Source organism: Schistocerca cancellata, chromosome 4 (assembly GCF_023864275.1).
Source record: "Schistocerca cancellata isolate TAMUIC-IGC-003103 chromosome 4, iqSchCanc2.1, whole genome shotgun sequence".
In the NCBI taxonomy this organism is placed as follows: Eukaryota; Metazoa; Arthropoda; class Insecta; order Orthoptera; family Acrididae; genus Schistocerca; species Schistocerca cancellata.
In genome coordinates this window covers 181,041,277-181,063,348 of record NC_064629.1, presented here as the reverse complement: position 1 = coordinate 181,063,348, position 22,072 = coordinate 181,041,277, and the positions used below count along the sequence as shown (strand labels likewise).

The window sequence follows — 22,072 nt, the reverse complement described above, 5'->3', positions numbered from 1 at the left end:
CAGTGTCTTTAAAATTAATAACAGTGTCCCTCATCCTCAAAACAGCAAATTTAAAATGGAACACTAACAGGTAAAAAGAATTCAGACAGACTTCTCGGCTGAGAAACTGAAACCTCTCGTCGGCTTATTCATCCAACTGTCAGAGCACCAGTTGCAACTAATGAGTTCTTGTTGCAAAGCTCAAGGAGAAACAAAATACAGAGAAGTTGTCAACAAACAAAGATCATAGGATAGGACATATAACTACTAACATGTTACAATTAAAAGCAATGGCAAAGACAGTCACAATTAAAAGTCACCTTGAGAGACACTGTCCCGCTCAAAGCGACCAGAGAGGATGTCATTGACTCGATACCTAAAACAGTGTAGTGAAAAGAAGGGCCATATAAGGTACGAAGACAACCTCGAAAATCCCTGAGCTATCAGTCTGGGCGCCAACACTAGCTTTCCGTACAGGCTGACTTCAACACGGAGGCAAATGACTTCATGAAAATAGGTGGTTGTGTGGCCTTAAATGCATTCTTCCCAACAGAATAGGAGATGCAATGGGTGACTTCAACCTCCTGTATTTTCTTCTCTACTGCAAAGATAGGGCACTCTTGCTCCGAACTGTATGGGCTTAAGAACAATTGACACACATGAATGAGGCAGCACAATGAAGACCTGGTTTGTTGGTAGTGAAGCTCCATCTTCTACACGTATCCTGCCCATTAAAACCCAAGGTAGTGTGATCAAAGCATTGACACCTAAAGCAATGCACGGGGCGTAACTTTAAGGTGAGAAAGCTTGCCACAATATACTTGGGCAACTTCAGTAGATTGAAAGTTGGGATAAAAGAAGCTGACTATTGAAGCTCACCATCAACCATTTTAATGAAATTCTGTACTTTAGAAGTTCAGCTTCCCATTTCTGTGGGAGTTCCACAGTACTGATATCCCTAATGTCTCACACCTCACAACTCCTTTACAACAATTTAGCCCAGTGTGCTGCTCACCGTTGATAGTGTATTCTCCAAGTTGTTTAGCATTTAACAACCTGTTTACTTGGGTAGCCTTCAGTGTCTCGATCAGAAATGTCCCAATGTGCAGCTTCTTGTCCTCCAAGACCCTCTAGAGCTTTAAGGATTTAGAAAGGCGACAATTTTTCAAATAAACCTTCTACACATTTACAGTAATAATTACAATATCTACTACAGGATGTGGTCCGTTACTATTACTGATTTCTCTTACATTCACAGCTGTTGCATCTGGACCAGCCATTCATGAAATCTTTGGTGTCTGAAGGTTAGTATTGCCCAATGGACCAGCCAAACTGCTCGGAGTACGAAAAAGTAATTTAAGCTTCATGGAAGGGCCAAGATAAGCTAGAGACGTAAGTGTCCACCTAGATGGAGCCCCACTTGCCCAGGTACGACTTATAAAAATCAGGTGTGGCAATTTCCCCAGGGGAGGCCAGCTGACTGTTCTGCCTCAACAGCTATGCCTCTTATCGGTGTGCAACATACTTCGAGAGTCATGATTTTTTTTTTTTTAATAGATGTTTTTACCAGCCTCACAATCCAAATGGTTAAGCCAAGATTCCCCCTTCCTTGATACACAACATTCCACTGCCATGCCACACGGGGGTTGCTGAAGCATATCCAGAACTTACGGGTACATAGAGGACTGGCAGTGCTCACCTGTCCCCAAATCAGGTAAGCTGAGTTCACCAAGCCCATACTCAGCAGACGAATGTTGAGCTCCCTGAGGTGCTTGCCACTTAGAATGAAGTGGGGGAGGGGGGAGGGGGGAGATGTGGTTTCATTGAATCCCTCTCTCGCTAGAAGAGAAAGCCACGGGCCAAAATCCTACAGATCGCCACACCTATTTCATCACAGTGGAGTAATGAGAAGAACGTGCACCTCCACCAGACCCCCCCCCCCCCCCCACCCCCCCACACTGATTGCAACATGTTGCAATTGTTAAAGTTACTCTTTCTTTCATCAACATACAATCTCCTAACTCTACAGTGAGGCTTTTCTGTGGAGGCTACCTCTGTCACATCCATTGGAGAGCAGACAAAGTTAATTAGTTGCATGTTCCATGTATCACATATGCCACAACCTGCTGCAACGTGGAATGCATCAGTACGTTTACAGATAAGACACATTTGCTCTTTGCAGATATGATTACAAGCTGACCATTTACATAACTGGCATTTTACTTTAATCTTAATCTGTAATATGCGCAATAAATGTATTTAACCACACACAGAAATTATCAACAAAAAAATTCCTCTATGAAGTAGGAACTGTTGAATGAAAACATTTTTATTTTGTTTCTAACTCTTTTTTGTTAACTGTCAATCATTGTGAGCCACCTTTCTCATTCTTCCATCACCAAAACCAATAATTACATGAAGAACATATGTTGCTGTACATAGTGCCACAAAGAGCTATTACAAATGATTTCCAATTCCACCTCCAATCAATATGCACTTCCCGGAATACTGAACATTCAGTTTTACATATTTCTTTTCCTCCACACTTTCCTGTTAGTGACTATAATATATCCTACCTTGGTCAAAACTGAGTGAACTATGTTTTGTCTAAGTTAAGTGACAGGCCATTTACTGAGAACTACTCAAAAATGTTTCCAAATAATTCATTTATTGAAACTTCCTGGCAGATTAAAACTGTGTATTGAAATGAGACTTGAACTTGGGACCTTATTCTTTTGTGGAAAAGCACTCTTCTGTCTGAGCTACACCAGCATGACTCACAACCCATCCTCGCAGCTACACTTCCACCAGTAACTCATCTTCTACCTTCCAAACTTCACTTCATGTCTCCACAATGTCGTTTCTTTCAAGAGTGCTAGAGGAGAGCTTCTGTAATGTTTGGAAGGTAGGAGATGAGGCACTGACAGGAGTAAAGCTGCGAGACAGCAAAGTTGGACCTCACAAAAGCCTATAACTGAATATCTGTGGCAACAGAGGCACCCATGAAGTTGCAATAACTATGCCCTTTTGGACTATCTGAGTTCCCATACCCACTGTACTACCCATGAAACATGGCACAGACCTTTCAATACTTTACTGATGAATTTACGCTTTGCATAAACTGATGATGTGTTGGTGATATTGTTAATCTATGAACACGGTAGATAGCTACACACAGTTTTATGAATGTTTGATGACTATGGAACCCTCATAAACCCAGCTAATAGCACCATCAGTAGTAACAAAGTGAGGATTTTGGGTTAGCATGAGCAGTATGTATCCAGCAGCTAGGCACATTGTAGCACTTACAACATACCAGAACTTGGAGAGAGTGTACAAAGCATGACAGTGCTTGGGGATGATAAGCTTTTACTGTTTTTATCCTAAGCCCAGGCACCACTCCATGCTGTATCTCTCCCAGCCCTGAAGCCTGTGGTTCCACATGTTGTCACTTGGACTGACAAACTACGGATGCCAACTGTAGCCTGCCACACACTCTTGTTGTGCATCTGATTGCAAGTGCCCCACCCGTGATTTTCTCAGATGGCTCAAACTGTGCTGGTGGTGCCATACTACAACAGAATGTAAGCAGACCTTCCTCCCCCCCGCCCCCCCCTTCAAGATGATCACAGAGATGCAGTCCTCTTGGCCACTATTTTACACAAAACTTTTAGCAGGCTATGACACAGTCAGATACTTGAGATTCATGGTGGATGGATAAGCATACAGACCATCAGCCACTGACTTACACTGCTGCGAAACTGTCTAGAACAGAAAGCATTTTCACACCAGTGCGTGTCACTGAGCACATGGCAGCGCAAAATGACAATGACGAATTAAAGGACTTGTGGAAATGTGAGACAGGCTTGGACTTGCATCACATGCCACTGCCAGACACTGATACACTGTGACAAGAAAGCATGTCGACAGGGGCTGTATGTGGCTGCCGTCCTATGATGGCAGGTTTTCATTTCTCTACACTGATTAAGCCATTCAGGAATCCACACTACAAGAGTAGTAATACAGATTTTTGTATGGCCCAGAAATAGACAAATTGCTGTATGGGGGCTCAGACTTGTATTCCCTGTTAGAAGTGCAAAATAACACAACATATATGAACTCCACTCAGAAATCTGACATCCCAAAAACATGATTCTCACACATCCACTCGACTTAGTAGCACCAGTCCCAGTTAAACCTATCTGCTGGTACTACCTTATGGTGCTTGACAGATACACCAGGTAGCCAGAGGCATTCCCACAAACTGTTAAGAATGTGACGTGTACATGCATCTGGGGATAGATTTCACATTTTGGCTGCCCCCAGCAAGTAACTTCCAAACAGGGTTGGCAATGGAAGGCAGAAATATTTCACACATTGGCTCACGTTATGGACCAGTGCTAATGGGATTGTACTGTGTATTAAAAGAAGACATGCAGGCCCAGTAGAAATCATGTAAGGTGAACATCTGTATCTAGCAGGAGAATTTTTCAAACAACATTCCAGCCTCTCTGTGCTCTGTTCAAGGACTCCAGATGCAAATAGCAGCTATGCAGTCTAGTGGAAGAACAGAAAAGAGGCTACTTCTGTTTTCAAGACCCTGACACATCCCACTGTGCGGGTAACTGGTGCCACCCTACCAAGGCCAATATACAGTTGTGGCACAGTGACATGACACTCACTCATCCTACTGAAGCGCTGAAGATGCCACTGAACTACACGCCACTACCAGACCCATCTCCATCTACATACATACCCCGCAAGCCGCCATATGGTGCGTGGCAGACGGTACCCCTACTAGTTGTTTCCTTTCTTGTTCCACTTGCAAACAGAGTGAGGGAAAATAATTATCTTTATGCCACCATGCAAGACTTAATCTCTCTACTCTTCTTTTCATGGTACTTACACAAAATGCACACTGGCAGCAGCAGAATCGTTCTGCAGTCAGCCCCAAATGCCGACACTTTAAATTTTCTCAATAGTGCTCCTCGAAAAGAATGTCGCCTTCCCTTCGGTGATACCTATTTGAGTTTCTGAAGCATTCTCTGTAATACTTGATTGTTGTCTGAGCCTACTCGTAACAAATCTAGACCTATGTAACACCAGTTTCGCTTTTCCTGATAACTTCCTCCCGAGTAGTCTACATCCTGAGATTCAAGTGGCACACTGTTTTACCTGTGAAATATCTTACTTGAGAGGATGTTACCCTCATTAAGCCATACGATAGAGCTGCATGCCCTCAGGAAAAATAATGGCTACGGTTTTCCCTTCCTTTCCGCCATTCACGGAACCCACACATTAAGGCCACATTGGCTAATACTACAAGAGTACACAAGTATATCATCCAGTTTGTTGCCCTTGCAACTACTCAAGAGGCTGCTATCTGTCGCTATACAGTAACTATATATTAATCTGACTTTGCAAGCTACCTGATCATTTCAAAGTCCACGATTTATGGGGAGGGGAGGGGCTGGGGGTGCGCACCACATATGGCTGAATGCAATAGCTTTATCACAGTGACAGAATTGTAATATTTTGTTTGACATGTTATCAGTATATTAATAGAGCTAATTATTTTTCTCACCTTCCCTGGAAGATGTTAGACTTACATAAAATTAACTGAATGCTTGTGGTATTGAGTTTCACATATACTGCAAAACCAAGTACTGTACTAGAACTAACAGTTATAGCGTTTCTACTAAAAAAAAAAAAGTCTTCTTCTTCTTGGGTCTCTGTTCCGCATCTGCGCAGGGTTGTCACGGTTATTAACATATATTGCATAATTATTTTAAAGGGTGGCCTGTAACCACCACCCTGTTACACTTCCCCTCCAGGATGTAATGTGTGTACGCCAACTGTCTGTATGTATTATTATTCCAGTGAAAGTGTGTGGGACTTTTCTAAATGTTTGTGAATCTTGTAATTGAGGTGGACCTTGAGTACCAGCCCGGTATTCATCTAATTGGATGTGGGAAACTGCCTGAAAACCATATGCAGCCTGCCTAGCACACCGATTCTGGTCGTTAGCCCGCCAGGTGGGTTCAATCTTGGACCAGCTTGCCTCCCCATCTCAGAAGTGGCATTTTGAAACACGTGGCTATCTAGGCAGGTAAAAGAAACAAAGTGTAGGTAAGTTATATGCAGAACAACAGCAAATGCCAAAACAGAAACGTACTTGGGAGACAAACAGTAGAGAACCTTAAACCTCAAGCCTTTGGGAATGAATACAGACATCTGCAGAAAAAGATTAGATGGGGACAATACATAAATCTTTCACAAAGGAAAATTTATTAGGAGCCTGTATTCCAATTAGTATTTTTATACTTCTACTTCTCTAAAAGTTGCTCCACTTTGGTCATGGGCTGCACTTCTCATTCAAAAGTTTGTGGGTTTCCTTTACATTAGCCGGCCGGTGTGGCCGTGCGGATCTGGCGCTTCAGTCTGGAACCGCGTGACCGCTACGGTCGCAGGTTCGAATCCTGCCTCGGGCATGGATGTGTGTGATGTCCTTAGGTTAGTTAGGTTTAAGTAGTTCTAAGTTCTAGGGGACTGATGACCATAGATGTTAAGTCCCATAGTGTTCAGAGCCATTTGAACCATTTTGAACCTTTACATCAACATTTACAACTATCTCATCCTATGAAATGGTACCAGTATGTGATTAACCATTTCACGTCTTCTCTGCACCTCCAAATACCACACTTCATTTGTTTGCTACATAATTTTGCTATCATCAATGTACATAAGGCAGTCTAGTAATTCAGAAGTATGCACATCTTGTCCAACTGACAGATCAGAAAATAAAATAAAATCAATACAGAATCTTGTTAAAGGAGAGAGAAGGAAAGGAGGCCTACAAGATGACATCATTTCTGTCCAAGAGAATGGTAGCATTTAAAAGACCGGTTACATATGCCATATATTTTTAATAATTACTTTTTAAAAATAGATGATGAAATTGTTGCAAATGGTTCATAAGAGAAACAAAACCAGTATACAAAAGAAGTTATATAAAGCACATATTGTGAAATAATTTAAATTTACAATCTTGTCTGAAACAAGGAAGATCACCATAACTCTAAAATGTAGAAGTTCTTATGGCATGAATAATATCTTCACCAAGAAACTAAAAAGCTGTGGCCCTCTAATGTGTAATCCTGTTACCTAGTCACTTACATAATGTACTGTCATCCAGGATTGGACTGACCCCTTTTTGATGTTTTTTTTTTTAATAGAAAATCTCCTGCATACATCAATTTCTATACAAACACCCATACTGTACTGAGCATATTATATTTTTCTTGGCCTTTGAGAGTTCTTCATTAGCTATGGATGACACGGAACAACTAGGTTGAGGATCACTGCGAGTTCATTTGTACCTGCAGACAATTTGACCCTTTTATGTAGTGCAGACACATTTTCATTAGATGTCCTTTGAATGATTTTGGGCCAATGTTCATTGCATTGACAGCTAAAACAGCTTTAGCAGATCTTATGTAAATTTCCTTCCTTTTGTATTTGAAATGGCTACTGGTTTTTTCTTTTTACATAGACTTTTAAATACAAAACCAGATATTCAGTTACGGCTTCTTTTTTGATAGGGGATATTCCTCATGCCTTGAACATCTTTTGGATGTCAATCTTAATTTTATCGTGTAGACTATTAATTAGTTGATTATGAAGGGTTGGAAACATTGCCTTTGGTACAGTTGAGAAATGTGGATTGCCCATTTTGAACTCTGTTAGTATTTTCCTATAGCGAGTCTTCAAGAGAAGAAGAAAACCCACATCCAACAGGTAGCGGTACATGCGTTGTGTTGATTGAGATACACACAAACTTTGTCATTTTCTTCACACAGCTGAAGAACCTCACTTGTGAAGTGCGAACTTAGGTTGTTTTTTATCATTATTTTTGTTCCAGGCAGGTTTTTGGGATGAGGAAGCAGCAGCTTTTTAAACCAATCTGTAAATATTACATTGTCAAACTAACGACGAGAGCACCGTTCATTTTAACAGGGTGGTCCTGCCTGAGTACAAGTATCATATCAATTTTCACTTTTATAAACAACAAAAACTGGCAACAAAACATCAGAAGCAGACTCACAAATCATAATAGTTATGGATGATTTGGCATGGTTGAGAAAATGGTCAGGACACTTAACTCCACGACGAAATATCAGTTTCTTCCTTCCTGGATATCCGTGGGATTACATTCATCATAATTAAATACGTTACAGGCTTGTGAATCTTTGGTAGTTTTTTCCAAAATAGGCAAAATATTTGATAACTTGACCTTCCGTCACCTCTACCTTGCTGCGAGTAATGTTGTTTGCAAGCTGTGATGTAAGGATAGCTTTATTTTGTTTAATAAATTTACAGGCCCAAGCATTACCTGGATAGTAATGTTTCCATTACATTTAAGGTTCAACAGCCATAAAGTATTTTATAAAATGCATTTTAACCATCAGCTGTTTATTTTTTCCATTAGCCATCTACCGGTTTAGGTTATTAACCATCATCCAGGATATAGGTACCAGGCAAAACCAATAAATGTCTAACGGGACAAAAAAAAAAGCTGATGGTTAAAATGCATTTTATAAAATTATCTGGATAGTTATTTTGGAATTGTCTTCTATTGTGTCCAACTAAATCTACGGATGCTTTTGTTATAACTTTAATATCTGTGATATGCAATGGAAACCCCCAGTCAGCAATAGTGGCCATATAATTTGTTAATATAGAATTTTCTTCTGATATTAGTGCATTCGTATTCCCTACCTTAATTGGTCCAGTTTTCCTTAAGTGGTTTTACACTATGCTTTTTGATATACGTAGTCTCTTGGCCGCACCCTATAATGTCTCTTGGTTATTTTTAATTAACAAGATCACTTCTTCTAATGTTTCCTTTTGCACATCTAGGTATCATCCTGCGCCTGGAGACCTTTGGTAAGTTCTAGGCATTAGAGCTTAATTTTCAATTTAGTTATGGCTTTACTTTATCTATTCAATTTAGTTATGGTTTTACTTTATCTATTCAAACTGACACTTTATTCTTTATCTTCACCTATAGCCTACTGTGTCCATTCTTTACAGTTAAAACAAAACACCAATCTCAATCTAAAACTCCTGCAATAAACACAACACTTGTAACAACATATACTGTCCAAGACTAAATCAGAAATTTAAATTCACTGTTGCCCCATTCTTAATTTATAAACAATGATTATAAACTACAATTTTGTTTTACACCATAACTGGGCAAATACATGTGGATTAATGGAAATTCAATGACAACATTTCGAGGATCAATGTTATCCACTTAAAAAAAAAGGGAATTTTTAATTGTTAAAATTGTTTGTACTGTTAACAAGGTCAGATAACTTCATTAAAATGTGTGAATCTGAACATATAAGCATATGACAATAATAGGATCAACCATTTTGTTTGTGCCAAGAAATTTCTCCTAATTTAATTTATAAGCAGATATGTGGGGCTTGCTTAATTTTTTTAACTACAACATTTTTTAAATTTTATTTTAAAGTGTGTGAATTCAAAGCAACAAATTCCATTGTATTATAGGATAATATTTATTTTCAAGAAGACATACAAATTAACCCAGGAATGGAAGGAAAAGGGTGAAACGGAACCCGGGGTCAACATTACCCCCAGGGGATCAGAAATATCCCAGTTGACAGTACCATGGTATTTTCCCATAAGACTGAAATATGCCACTGTTATGCCTCTCTACATGAAGGGTCATTCCACAGATGTCAGAAACCTACCACCTACTGTCACTACTTACACTGTTTTCCAAAATTTTTGGAAAAGGTAATGTACTCCAGGGTTGTCACCCACTTGTGTGGTATTGAGATACTTAGCCAATCTCAATTTGAATTTCGAAAGTTCCACTCTAATGAGTCAGTTATTTTTGCAAATAATGAGCATATATTAACATATTTAAAGGATTAAATATGATCAGCTGAGATCTTAGGTTAATTATCAAAAGAATTTAATTGTGTCAATCATAATATTCTATTGCAGAAGTTAAGTATTTATCGAACATGTACTACAGCACATGCCTGGTTTAGTTCTTATTTAAGAAACAGAATGCAGAAAATTATTCTTGCCTGTTCGAGTAAGACAAAGGGGATGCCACATCAACATGGGAAGAATTACAGGGGTTTGACCATCAGCCCCACCAATGTTTTTGCATTGTGTTAATGATACGCCATTTTATTTGAACTGGAACGCAGAATTAGGCCTGTTTGTAGATGATACAAGAATTGGTGCAAAGAAATGCAGAAAAGCATCACCAGAGAAAATAGTAAATGGTGTTTTTGTGCAAGTTACTCACTGGCTACAGCCTCCACCTTGGTCCACAAACCTTGAGGAGGTGGGGTGGCTTGTGTGCCTCAGTGATACAAAGACGGCTGTACTGCAGGTGCAACTACAATGCATGGGTATCTGTGGAGATACCATGCATTCTAAAGATATAAAGCAGCCTTTTGCGTAGTTGCAGGGGCAACAGTCTGGATGATTAACTGATCTGGCCTTATAACATTAGCCAACCTGGCCTTGCTGTGGAGGTAGTGTGAATGGCTGAAAGCAAGGGGAAAACAACAGCCATTTTTGTTTTCCTTAGGCACGCTGCTCTGCTGTATGATTAAATGTTGATTGCATCCTGCAGGGTTAAATATTTCAGAGATAAAATAGTCTCCTGTTCAGATTTTCGAACAGAGGCTACTAAGGAAGACGAGATCATCAAGACAGATAAAACCATGGGTTGGAGTGTTGAATGTTAGATCCCTTAATTGGGTAGGTAGCCTAGAGAATTTAAGAATGGAAATGGATAGTTTGAAGTTAGATATAGTGGGAGTTAGTGAGTGCAGTGGTGGGAAGAACAGGACTTCAACTCAAGTCAGTACAAGGTTATCAACACAAAATCAAATAGGGGTAAGCCTAATAATGAATAAGAAAATAAGAATGCAAGTAAGCTACTATGATAATCATAGTGAATGCATTATTGTTGCCAATATAGACATGAAACCAACACCCATCATAGTAGTAAAAGGTTAATATGCTGTCTAGCTCCGCAGATGAAGAACAGATTGAAAGAATATATGATAAGAAAAAGGAACTTGTTGAAATACTTAAGAGAGATCAAAATTTAACTGTGATGGTTGAAAGGAAATCAATAGCAGGAAAAGGAAGAGAAGGAAAAGTAGTAGGTGACCACGGACTGGGGGAACAGAGTGAAAGAGAAACCTGACTGATGGAATTTTGCTCAGCACAATTTAATTTAATTATTGCTAATACTAGCTTTAAGAACCATGAAAGAGACGTGGGGACACTGAAAGGTTTCGGGCTGATTACACAGTGGTATGACAGAGATTTTGAAACCAGATTTTAAGTTGTAAGATGTTGCTAGAGCCAGATGTGGACTACTGGTTAGGAACTGCAGATTAAAACTGAAAAAATTGTCAAAAGGTAAGAATGTAACGAGATGGGACCTGAATAATCTGAAAGAACCACAGGTTGTCAAGTGTTTCTGAGGTTGGCAATGTTGGGCTGAAACAGGAGAAAGAAATGACAAATGTGTAGCTTTAGCAAATGAAATAGTGAAGGCAGCAGAGGATCATATATATATAAAAAAAAAGAGACAATGCCTGGTAGAAATCATTGGATAACACATATGTTGAATTTAATTTACAAAGAAGAAAATATAAAAATGTAGCAAATGAAGCAGCAGAAGGGCATACAGTTAACTCCGCAATCAGATCCAGAGGGCAGAACTATGACGAACAGCCCGTGTCATGCTCTGCCACATGGAGCGATGCGGATGCTGTTTGGAGGGGCATGGCATCAGCACATTGCTCTCCCAGCTGTTGCCTGCTTTCCACACCTTGGAGACACTACTACACACGAGTAGCTCTTCAACTGGGTCACGAGTTGAGTGGACACCATTCCAGTCCTCCTGACAAGAAAAATCCCTGTCAGTACTGGGTTCGAACCTGGGTCATCGGCCAAGCTGACTGCTCAGCTAAGGGAAAGGGAATACAGACACTGAAAATACACTCCTGGAAATGGAAAAAAGAACACATTGACACCAGTGTGTCAGACCCACCATACTTGCTCCGGACACTGCGAGAGGGCTGTACAAGCAATGATCACACGCACGGCACAGCGGACACACCAGGAACCGCGGTGTTGGCCATCGAATGGCGCTAGCTGCGCAGCATTTGTGCACCGCCGCTGTCAGTGTCAGCCAGTTTGCCGTGGCATACGGAGCTCCATCGCAGTCTTTAACACTGGTAGCATACAGCGACAGCGTGGACGTGAACCGTATGTGCAGTTGACGGACTTTGAGCGAGGGCGTATAGTGGGCATGCGGGAGGCCGGGTGGACGTACCGCCGAATTGCTCAACACGTGGGGCGTGAGGTCTCCACAGTACATCGATGTTGTCGCCAGTGGTCGGCGGAAGGTGCACGTGCCCATCGACCTGGGACCGGACCGCAGCGACGCACGGATGCACGCCAAGACCGTAGGATCCTACGCAGTGCCGTAGGGGACCGCACCGCCACTTCCCAGCAAATTAGGGACACTGTTGCTGCTGGGGTATCGGCGAGGACCATTCGCAACCGTCTCCATGAAGCTGGGCTACGGTCCCGCACACCGTTAGGCCGTCTTCCGCTCACGCCCCAACATCGTGCAGCCCGCCTCCAGTGGTGCCGCGACAGGCGTGAATGGAGGGACGAATTGAGACGTGTCGTCTTCAGCGATGAGAGTCGCTTCTGCCTTGGTGCCAATGATGGTCGTATGCGTGTTTGGCGCCGTGCAGGTGAGCGCCACAATCAGGACTGCATACGACCGAGGCACACAGGGCCAACACCCGGCATCATGGTGTGGGGAGCGATCTCCTACACTGGCCGTACACCACTGGTGATCGTCGAGGGGACACTGAATAGTGCACGGTACGTCCAAACCGTCATCGAACCCATCGTTCTACCTTTCCTAGACCGGCAAGGGAACTTGCTGTTCCAACAGGACAATGCACGTCCGCATGTATCCCGTGCCACCCAACGTGCTCTAGAAGGTGTAAGTCAACTACCCTGGCCAGCAAGATCTCCGGATCTGTCCCCCATTGAGCATGTTTGGGACTGGATGAAGCGTCGTCTCACGCGGTCTGCACGTCCAGCACGAACGCTGGTCCAACTGAGGCGCCAGGTGGAAATGGCATGGCAAGCCGTTCCACAGGACTACATCCAGCATCTCTACGATCGTCTCCATGGGAGAATAGCAGCCTGCATTGCTTCGAAAGGTGGATATACACTGTACTAGTGCCGACATTGTGCATGCTCTGTTGCCTGTGTCTATGTGCCTGTGGTTCTGTCAGTGTGATCATGTGATGTACCTGACCCCAGGAATGTGTCAATAAAGTTTCCCCTTCCTGGGACAATGAATTCACGGTGTTCTTATTTCAATTTCCAGGAGTGTATGAGATTGATAGGAAATGCAAAACAGCTAAACAGGAATGGCCAGATGACAAATGCAAGGCTGTAGAAACATGCACAAGTAGGGAAAAAAACAGATGCTGCTTACAGGAAAAGTAAAGATACTTTTAGAGAAAAGAGAGGCAGCTGTATGAACATGAAGAGCTTAGATGGGAAATCCGTACTAAGAAAAGAGGGGAAGGTTGGAAGATGTATATCTTGAGGACGGGCAGGGAGGAGAAAGTATGTGAAGATGAGATGGGAGATCTGAAACTGTGAGAAGAATTTGACAGAGCACTGAAAGATGTAAGTGAGAAAATGGCTCTGGAGTATGTGACATTCCTTCAGAATTATTGAGATCCTCGACTGGAATACACTCTCTGAAATCCTGAAGGAAACAGCAACAAAATACAGAGAGAGAGAAATTTGCACAGAAACCACAACGCAGTTATAACTATCAATGGAAATGAAAGGGAAGTAGTAGTTGAGAAGGGAGTGAGAAGAAGGTTGTAGTCTGTCCTTCATTTTAATCAATTTCTATGTTGAACATGGAGTAAATGAAACCAAGAAGAAATTTGGAAAAGTAATTAAAGTTCAAGGAGAAGAAAGCAAAACTTTGAGGTTTGGCAATGACATTGAAATTCTCCAAAAGAAGGCAAAGGACTTGGGAGAGAAGTTGAACAAAATGGATAGTGTCTTGGAAAGGATGAACATCAACAAAAGTAAAACAAGGTTAATGGAAAGCAGTTGAATTAAATCAGGCTTTGGTGTGGGATTCAGATTAGAAAATGTGGCATTGAAAGTGGTAGATAAGTTTTTCTATTCGTGCAGAAAAATAACTGATAATGGCCGAAGTAGAGAAAATATAAAATACAGACAGGCTACAGCAAGAAAAGTATTTTTGAAAAAGTATAATTTCTTAAGTTCTAATATAAATTTAAATGTTAGGAAGTCTTTTCGGAATGTGAAATGTGGACAATAAGCAGTTCGGACATGCTGACAAGAGAGGCTTTCAAAATGTGATGCTACAGAAGAATGCTAAAGATTACAGGAGTAGACTGAATAACTAATGAGGATGCACTGAATCAAACTGGACAGAAAAGAAACTTATGGCACACCTTGACTAAAAGAAGGGATTGACTGATAGGACACATCCTGGGACAACACCAAGGAATAATCAATTTGGCAATGAAGGAATGTGTGGAGTTAAAATTGTAGGGGAAAAGTAGGAATGGACACAGTGCACTGGTTCAAACTGATGTAGGTGGTAGCAGTTGTTCAGAGATGAAGAGGCTCAAACAGGATATATTAGTGTGAACAGCTGCATCAAATCAGTATTTGGGCTGAAAACCACAACAAAACAACTCACTAGATTAACCCTTTGAGTCCCAACAATATGAAAAAATATAATTTTAAATTTTTTCACAAAAGTAAACTTTTGTTATCATGGTAAGCAATGAATACAAGAAGAAATTGGCAAAATGTAAATAACTTTTTAAGGAAGTCATTTCACATTGGAACATAATTTTAAAATTTTCACAAAATTAGCCTTTACCATCATAGTAAGTGATGAAAAAAAATTGGCTCTGAGCACTATGGGACTTAACAGCTGTGGTCATCAGTCCCCTAGAACTTAGAACTAGTTAAACCTAACATCACACACATCCATGCCCAAGGCAGGATTCGAACCTGCGACCGTAGCAGCAGCGCAGTTCTGGACTGAGCGCCTAGAACCGCTCGGCCACCATGGCCGGCAGTAAGTGATGAATACAGTAAGAAATTGACAAGAACTGAACAACCAATTCTTTCAAGAAGGTTGTTTCATTTTGGAACCAACAGCACATACAGTTTTCAACCACTCATAATTTTGTGTGGTATACATTCTTTAAAAACATTTACAGGCAAACAAATGGACAGAAAAAAAATTATTACAATTTCAAAAACACTGGACAATTTATTCAAGTGAAAGAGCTTCACACGTTGAGCCAGTCACTAATGTGTTGCTACGCCTTTGACCACTACAGAAGCAGTTATTTGGCTTGGTATTGATTGATAGAGTTGTTGGATGTCCTCCTGAGGGATATTGTGCCAAATTCTGTTCAACTGTCATGTTAGACAGTTTGGAAGGCCAAGCCCATAATGCTGCAAATGTTCTCAATTGGAGAGAGATCGACTTTTCTGGCCAAGGGAGGGTTTGGCAAGCACGAAAACAAGCAGTAGAGTGTCTCGTCATGTGTGGGGCATGCATTACCTTGCTGAAAGGTAAGGCCAGGATGGCTTGCAATGAAGGGCAACAACATGGCACACAGAATATCATTGATGTACTACCATGCTGAAAGGGTGCAGCACATGACAACCAATGGGGTCCTGCTATGAAATGAAATGGCACCTCAGACATCAGTCCTGGTTGACAGGCCGTCTGGTGGATGACAGTCAGATTGTTATCCCACTGCCGCCCAGGGCGTCTCAAGACATGTCTTCACTGGTCATCGGGGCTCAGTTCAAAGCAGGACTCATCACTGAAGACAATTCTATTCCAGTAAATGAGATTCCAGGCTGAAACTTTGTAAAGGAGTAAATTTACTTTGATGCTGTTGTCAGTGTGCCCAGTTGTTTAAAGAGGTGTTTACAACAGGTTCTAGAGTGCAGATCACTTTGTGTGGTACTGAGCCACAATTTTTTTCAAAACTAAAGAAATATTATGTCTAGTTGATTGTCTTCATTAATGGCTTTCAGGACATAAAGTGAAAAAAAAATGCAAGTTGAGTTTCGTATGACCCATGTTAACACAATCCGGGCTGGTTGGCACTGAGGGTGTCATTCTGTTTGAGGCAGATCATTATGCTTGAGCTCAGAACAGAACAGATGAACGTCAATAATATTGGACAGTTGTGTCATGGATCCTTCTTGTAGATGGGAATGACCTTTGTTTTTTTCCAACTCCTGAGAATAGTTTTTTATGTGACAGATCTATGGTGTATCATGGCAAAAAGAGGGTTCTCTCTGTCTAAAATTTAATATAATTTAATACAGTAACACAGAGCCCTGTGGCCCTGTTCAGTTTTAGAGATTTCAGCTGTTTCTCAAAACCACAGACACTAATTACACTACTGGCCATTAAAATTGCTACACCACGAAGATGACATGCTACAGACGGGAAATTTAACCGACAGGAAGAAGATGCTGTGATATGCAAATGATTAGCTTTTCAGAGCATTCACACAAAGTTGGCGGTGGTGACACCTACAACGCGCTGACACGAGGAAAGTTTCCAACCGATTTCTCATACACAAACAGCAGTTCACTGGCGTTGCCTGGTGAAACATTGTTGTGATGCCTTGTGTAAGGAGTAGAAATGTGTACCATCACGTTTCCAACTTTGATAAAGGTCGGATTGTAGCCTATCGCGATTGCGGTTTATCGTATACAGGGTAATACAGAACGCCGTGCTGGATCCCAGCGGCCTCGTATCACTAGCAGTCGAGATGACAGGCATCTTATCTGCATGGCTGTAACAGATCGTGCAGCCATGTCTTCATCCCTGAGTCAACAGATGGGGACATTTGCAAGACAACAACGTGCCTGCGATGGTGTACTCAACAACGAACCTGGGTGCACAAATGGCAAAACGCCATTTTTTTCGGATGAATCCAAGTTCTTTTTACAGCATCATGATGGTCGCATCCGTGTTTGGCGACATAGTGGTGAACGCACTTAGAAGCGTGTATTCGTCATCGCCATACTGGCATATCACCCGGCGTGATGGTATGGGGTGCTATTGGTTACATGTTTCTGTCACCTCTTGCCCGCATTGACTGCACTTTCAACAGTGGATGTTACATTTCAGATGTGTTACGACCCGTGACTCTACCCTTCATTCGATCCCTGCGAAACCCTACATTTCAGCAGGATAATGCACGACCGCATATTGCAGGTCCTGTATGGGCCTTTCTGGATACAGAAAATGTTCGACTGCTGCCCTGGCCAGCACATTCTCCAAATCTCTCACCAATTGAAAACGTCTGGTCAATGGTGGCTGAGCAACTGGCTCGTCACAATGCGCCAGTCACTACTCTTGATGAACTGTGGTATCATGTTGAAGCTGCATGGGCAGCTGTACCTGTACACGCCATCCAAGCTCTGATTGACTCAATGCCCAGGTGTATCAAGACCGTTATTACAGCCAGAGGTGGTTGTTCTGGGTATTGATTTGTCAGGATCTATGCACCCAAATTGTGTGAAAATGTAATCACATGTCAGTTCTAGTATAATATATTTGTCCAATGAATACCCGTTTATCATCTCCATTTCTTCTTGGTGTAGCAATTTTAATGGCCAGTAGTGTATTAACAAAGAAATTCACCAAACAGTAGTGCAAATTGAGAAGTTATTTTATTTGATTTTTGTTACCAGATTCAGCAATTCAACATGGCATCTTTAGGCCCCATATGCACTTTTAAAAAATTATCGATACTGGCATACTGGGACCATCTGTTTCTGAATGTTGTGAACTCTCAAATGCTTGAAAATTAAAGGCATCCAGAAACAGATGGCCCTGTATGCCAATATCAATAATTTTTTAAGAGGTGCATGTGGGACCTAAAGAGGGAATTGCCAAAACTGGTAACAAAAATAAAATAAAATAAAGTAACTTCTCAATTTTCATGACTGTTTGGCGAATTTCTTTGTTAAATATTTAACCAGTCACTGTCCCACATCCACAATGGTTGGTTGGTTTAAAAGATGCGAGGAGGGAGCAAAATGCTAGGTCATCAGACTCTCGATCCGATTAAAATAATTCAACAAGGGTGAGAGTAAAATAATCGAGACATACAAAACACAGCTGGAAGAAAGGAGACAACCACAAAAATGACACAATGGCAACAAATACTAAAATGGACAAAATCGGACAAGAAAACCACAGAGTGATGCAAGAAACATGTAGAAGAGATATAATGAGAGCAGATTACCATGGCTGGCTGACCATGAGAATAAAAAGGAGAAAACAGTCTCCCTGCAATACATTAAAACCTCCACCCTTAAAAGCACTAGGGTGAAAGACACAGAGGGATGAAGGACATGCGCTAAAACTTGGATCAAATGATAAAATCCACCCTCACAAATAAAACGTAAAACTAAAGCTGCTGTTGAGGCATTGTCGCCCAACACCAAAGGTAGGGTGCTGGGAAAGTTAAATGTCCGCCGCAGAGTGCCTAAAAGTCAGCAGTCCAGCAAAAGATGGACGACCGTCATTTGTGAGCCACAGTGACACTGAGGTGGGTCCTCGCGATGCACGAGGTAAACATGCGTTAGCCACGTATGGCCAGTGTGGAGCCAGCAGAGGACAACTGATTCCATGCGAAAGGACCTCATGGAAGACTTCCACACATTTGTAGTCTCCTTAATGACACGCAGTTTCTTTTGTCTACTTTTATGCCATCCCGTCTACCAAAGCCGAAAAACCCTGAACGCAGGTCAGTTTTGGAGATTCCTATCTCCAGAGGCAGTTTCCACGTAGCCTGTTTGGCCAGCCTGTCGGCAAGTTCGTTGCCTGGGATTCTGACATGTCCTGGGGTTCACACTGAATGATGGGACTATTCCAGGGCATAGATGGACTCCTGAATAGATGCTACCAAAGGATGGCGAGGGTAGCACAAGTCGACAGCTTGTAGGCTACTCAAGGAGTCAGTCCTCCATTAACATATGCATAGCCTACATGACCATCAGCCATCGAGCTATCGGTGTTAACCACATCTTGGCGCTGGTACATGTCGAGAATTGAGAGGAAATGATAGCGGAGAGCCACAGCATTAACGGAGTCCTTAGGGACATGCAAAAGGTCCAGTAGAAGCTGCAGCCTCAGTGTACACCAAGGAGGTGTACCTGAATGGACCTCGAGAAGAGCTGGTAACGGGAAGGACTCCAGTTCAAGCAGAAGAGACCAGATGTGAACCACAATCTTAAGACCTGACCTGGGCCGCTGACGCGGGAGGATCAGCTGCCGTGGTTGGGAAAAGGAGATGGTAATTCGAATGCGTAGGAGAACTACGAATGTGTGCAACATAACTGGCGAGCAGTTGTGCATGCCTAACCTTCAATGGAGGGACTCTGGCCTCCACAAGGACACTGGTCACCAGACTCATTCTAAAAGCTCCCATCGCTAGGTGAATGCCACAGTAAACGAAACACCGAGGGTGCGGCCGAACCGTAAACCAGACTCCCATAGTCAAGGCGGTATTGAACAAGGGCTCTGTAGAGCTGCAGCAGCACAGAGTGATCTGCACCTCAGTTGGTGTTGCTCAGGCAGCGGAGGGCATTGGTGTGCTGCCACCACTTCCACTTAAGCTGATGAAGGTGAGGTAACCAAGTCAATCGGGCATCGAAAACCAGTCTTAAGAATCAATATGTCTCCACTACAGTGAGTGGATTGTCATTAAGGTAAAGTTCTGGACGGACGGTGCGACGCCAACAGACGTGCACGACACACGACTTCGCGGCTGAAAACTGGAAGCCGCAGGCTAGAGTCCACGACTGTACCTTGTGAATGGCTCCCTGTAGGTGCCGCTCAGCAACACCAGTACTGGAGGAGCAGTACGAAATGCAGAAGTCATCCACATACAGAGAAAGAGACTGACGGCCCTACAGCTGCTGCTAGACCATTAATAGCCACTAAAAATAGAGAGAGACTCAATACGGAGCCCTGCGGAATGCCATTCTCCTGAATACTCGGGGAACTATGGGAGGCACTGACTTGGACACGGAAAGTACGGAGTGACAGGAAGTTTTGGATAAAAATTGGGAGCGGGCCCCGGAGACCCCACTCATACAATGTGGCAAGGATATAATGTCATGCGCTTTATGTAACTCAATGGCAGAGCGACCCTGGCAGAAGCCACCCTGACATGGAGCCAGTAGGCCACATGACTCCAGAACCCAACCCAACCACTGACACACCATACGTTCCAGCAGCTTACAAAGGAAGTTGGTGAGGCTGATGGGCCGGTAGCTATCCACATCAAGCGGGTTTTGACCAGATTTGAGAACTGGAATGATGGTGCTCTCCTGCCATTGCAATGGAAAGATGCCATCACACCATATCCAGTTGAAGATGACGAGGAGATGTCGCTTGTAGTCAGAGGAGAGATGTTTAATCATCTGACTGTGGATCTGATCCGGCCCAGGAGCTGTGTCAGGGCAATGTGCAAAGGCACTGAGGAGCTCCTACTCTGTAAATGGGGTGTTACATAGTTCACTGTGGTGTGTAGTGAACTAAAGAACTTTCCTTTCCATCTGCCGTTTGAGGATGCGAAAGGCTGGGGGTAGTACTCTGACGCAGAGGCTCGAGCATAGTGCGCAGCAATCACGTTTGCGTTGGTGGTAACACGCCATTGACGTTAATGTCAAGGACACCTGTTGGGGCCTGGTACCCAAAAAGAAGTCTGATCTTCGTCAAGACTTGGGAAGGTGACGTATGGCACCAAATGGTCGACACGTACCTGTCCCAACACTCCTGTTTCCATTGTTTTATAAGCTGGCGAACGTGGGCATGGAGCCGTGTAAAGACTATTAAGTGCTCTAGGGAAGGGTGACACTTATGTCGCTGTAGAGCTGGGCGACACTGTTTAATTGCCTCAGCGACTTCCAGCGGCCACCAAGGGATTGTTTTTTGCCGGGGCACCCTAAAGAAGGAGGGATCGCATTTTCCGCCACAGGAACGATCGTTGTAGTGACCTGATCAATGATAACATCAATGGTATCATTTGGGGGAGATGCAGCGGCGACAGCGGAGGTGAAGGCTTCCCAGTCTGCCTCGGTTAAAGCCCATCTGGGTAGGCGTGTGTGGGCATGACGCCAGCAGAGTGACAGGAAGATGGGGAAGAGGTCACTACCACACAGGTCGTCATGTGCTCTCCAGTGCATAGATGGGAGAAGGACAGGACTGCAAACCAAGAGATCAATGGCTGAATATGTGCCATGTGCCACACTGAAATGTGTGGGGGCACTTTTATTTAAGAGGCGCAGGTCGAGTTGTGACAGTAAATTTTCAACGTCCCTACCTCAGCCAGTAAGCATGGAACCACCCCACAAGGGGTTACGGGTGTTAAAATCTCCCCAAAGTAGGAAAGGTTTAGGGAGTTGATCAATCAGTGCAGCCAATACATTCAGGGGTACTGCACCATCTGGAGGAAGATATAGATTGCAGACAGTTATTTCCTGTGTTGTCCTTATCCTGACAGCCACAGCTTCAAGAGGGGTTTGAAGGGGCACAGGTTCACTACATACCGAGTTCAGGACATAGATGCAAACTCCACCTGACACTCGATTATAGTTGCTACAGTTCCTGTAATATTCCTTATAGCCACAGAGAGCAGAGGTCAGCATTGCCGAGAACCAGGTTTCCTGGAGGGCAGGTGTAAAGCTTGACAGTTGCCACAGTTCAGCCAGGTGGTAGAAAAACCTGCCGCAATTCCACTGGAGGATTATGTGATTGTGAGACTGGGGAGGCACGGAACACTCAATGAGGCAATCTATGCCTCAGGGTCACCTGCTGCCAACAGGTGAGTACCTGTGAGATCAACATCCATTGTGTCTGAGGGCACAG

The 22,072-nt window shown here is 42.8% G+C and overlaps 1 protein-coding gene across 3 annotated transcripts in view; it reads right to left on the bottom strand.

Annotated features, from left to right (window-relative positions):
• Window positions 1–22,072, bottom strand: part of LOC126184675 (guanine nucleotide exchange factor C9orf72-like) — a 108,985-nt gene that overhangs the window by 70,046 nt on the left and 16,867 nt on the right. The gene's annotated exons all lie outside the window — the stretch shown is intronic.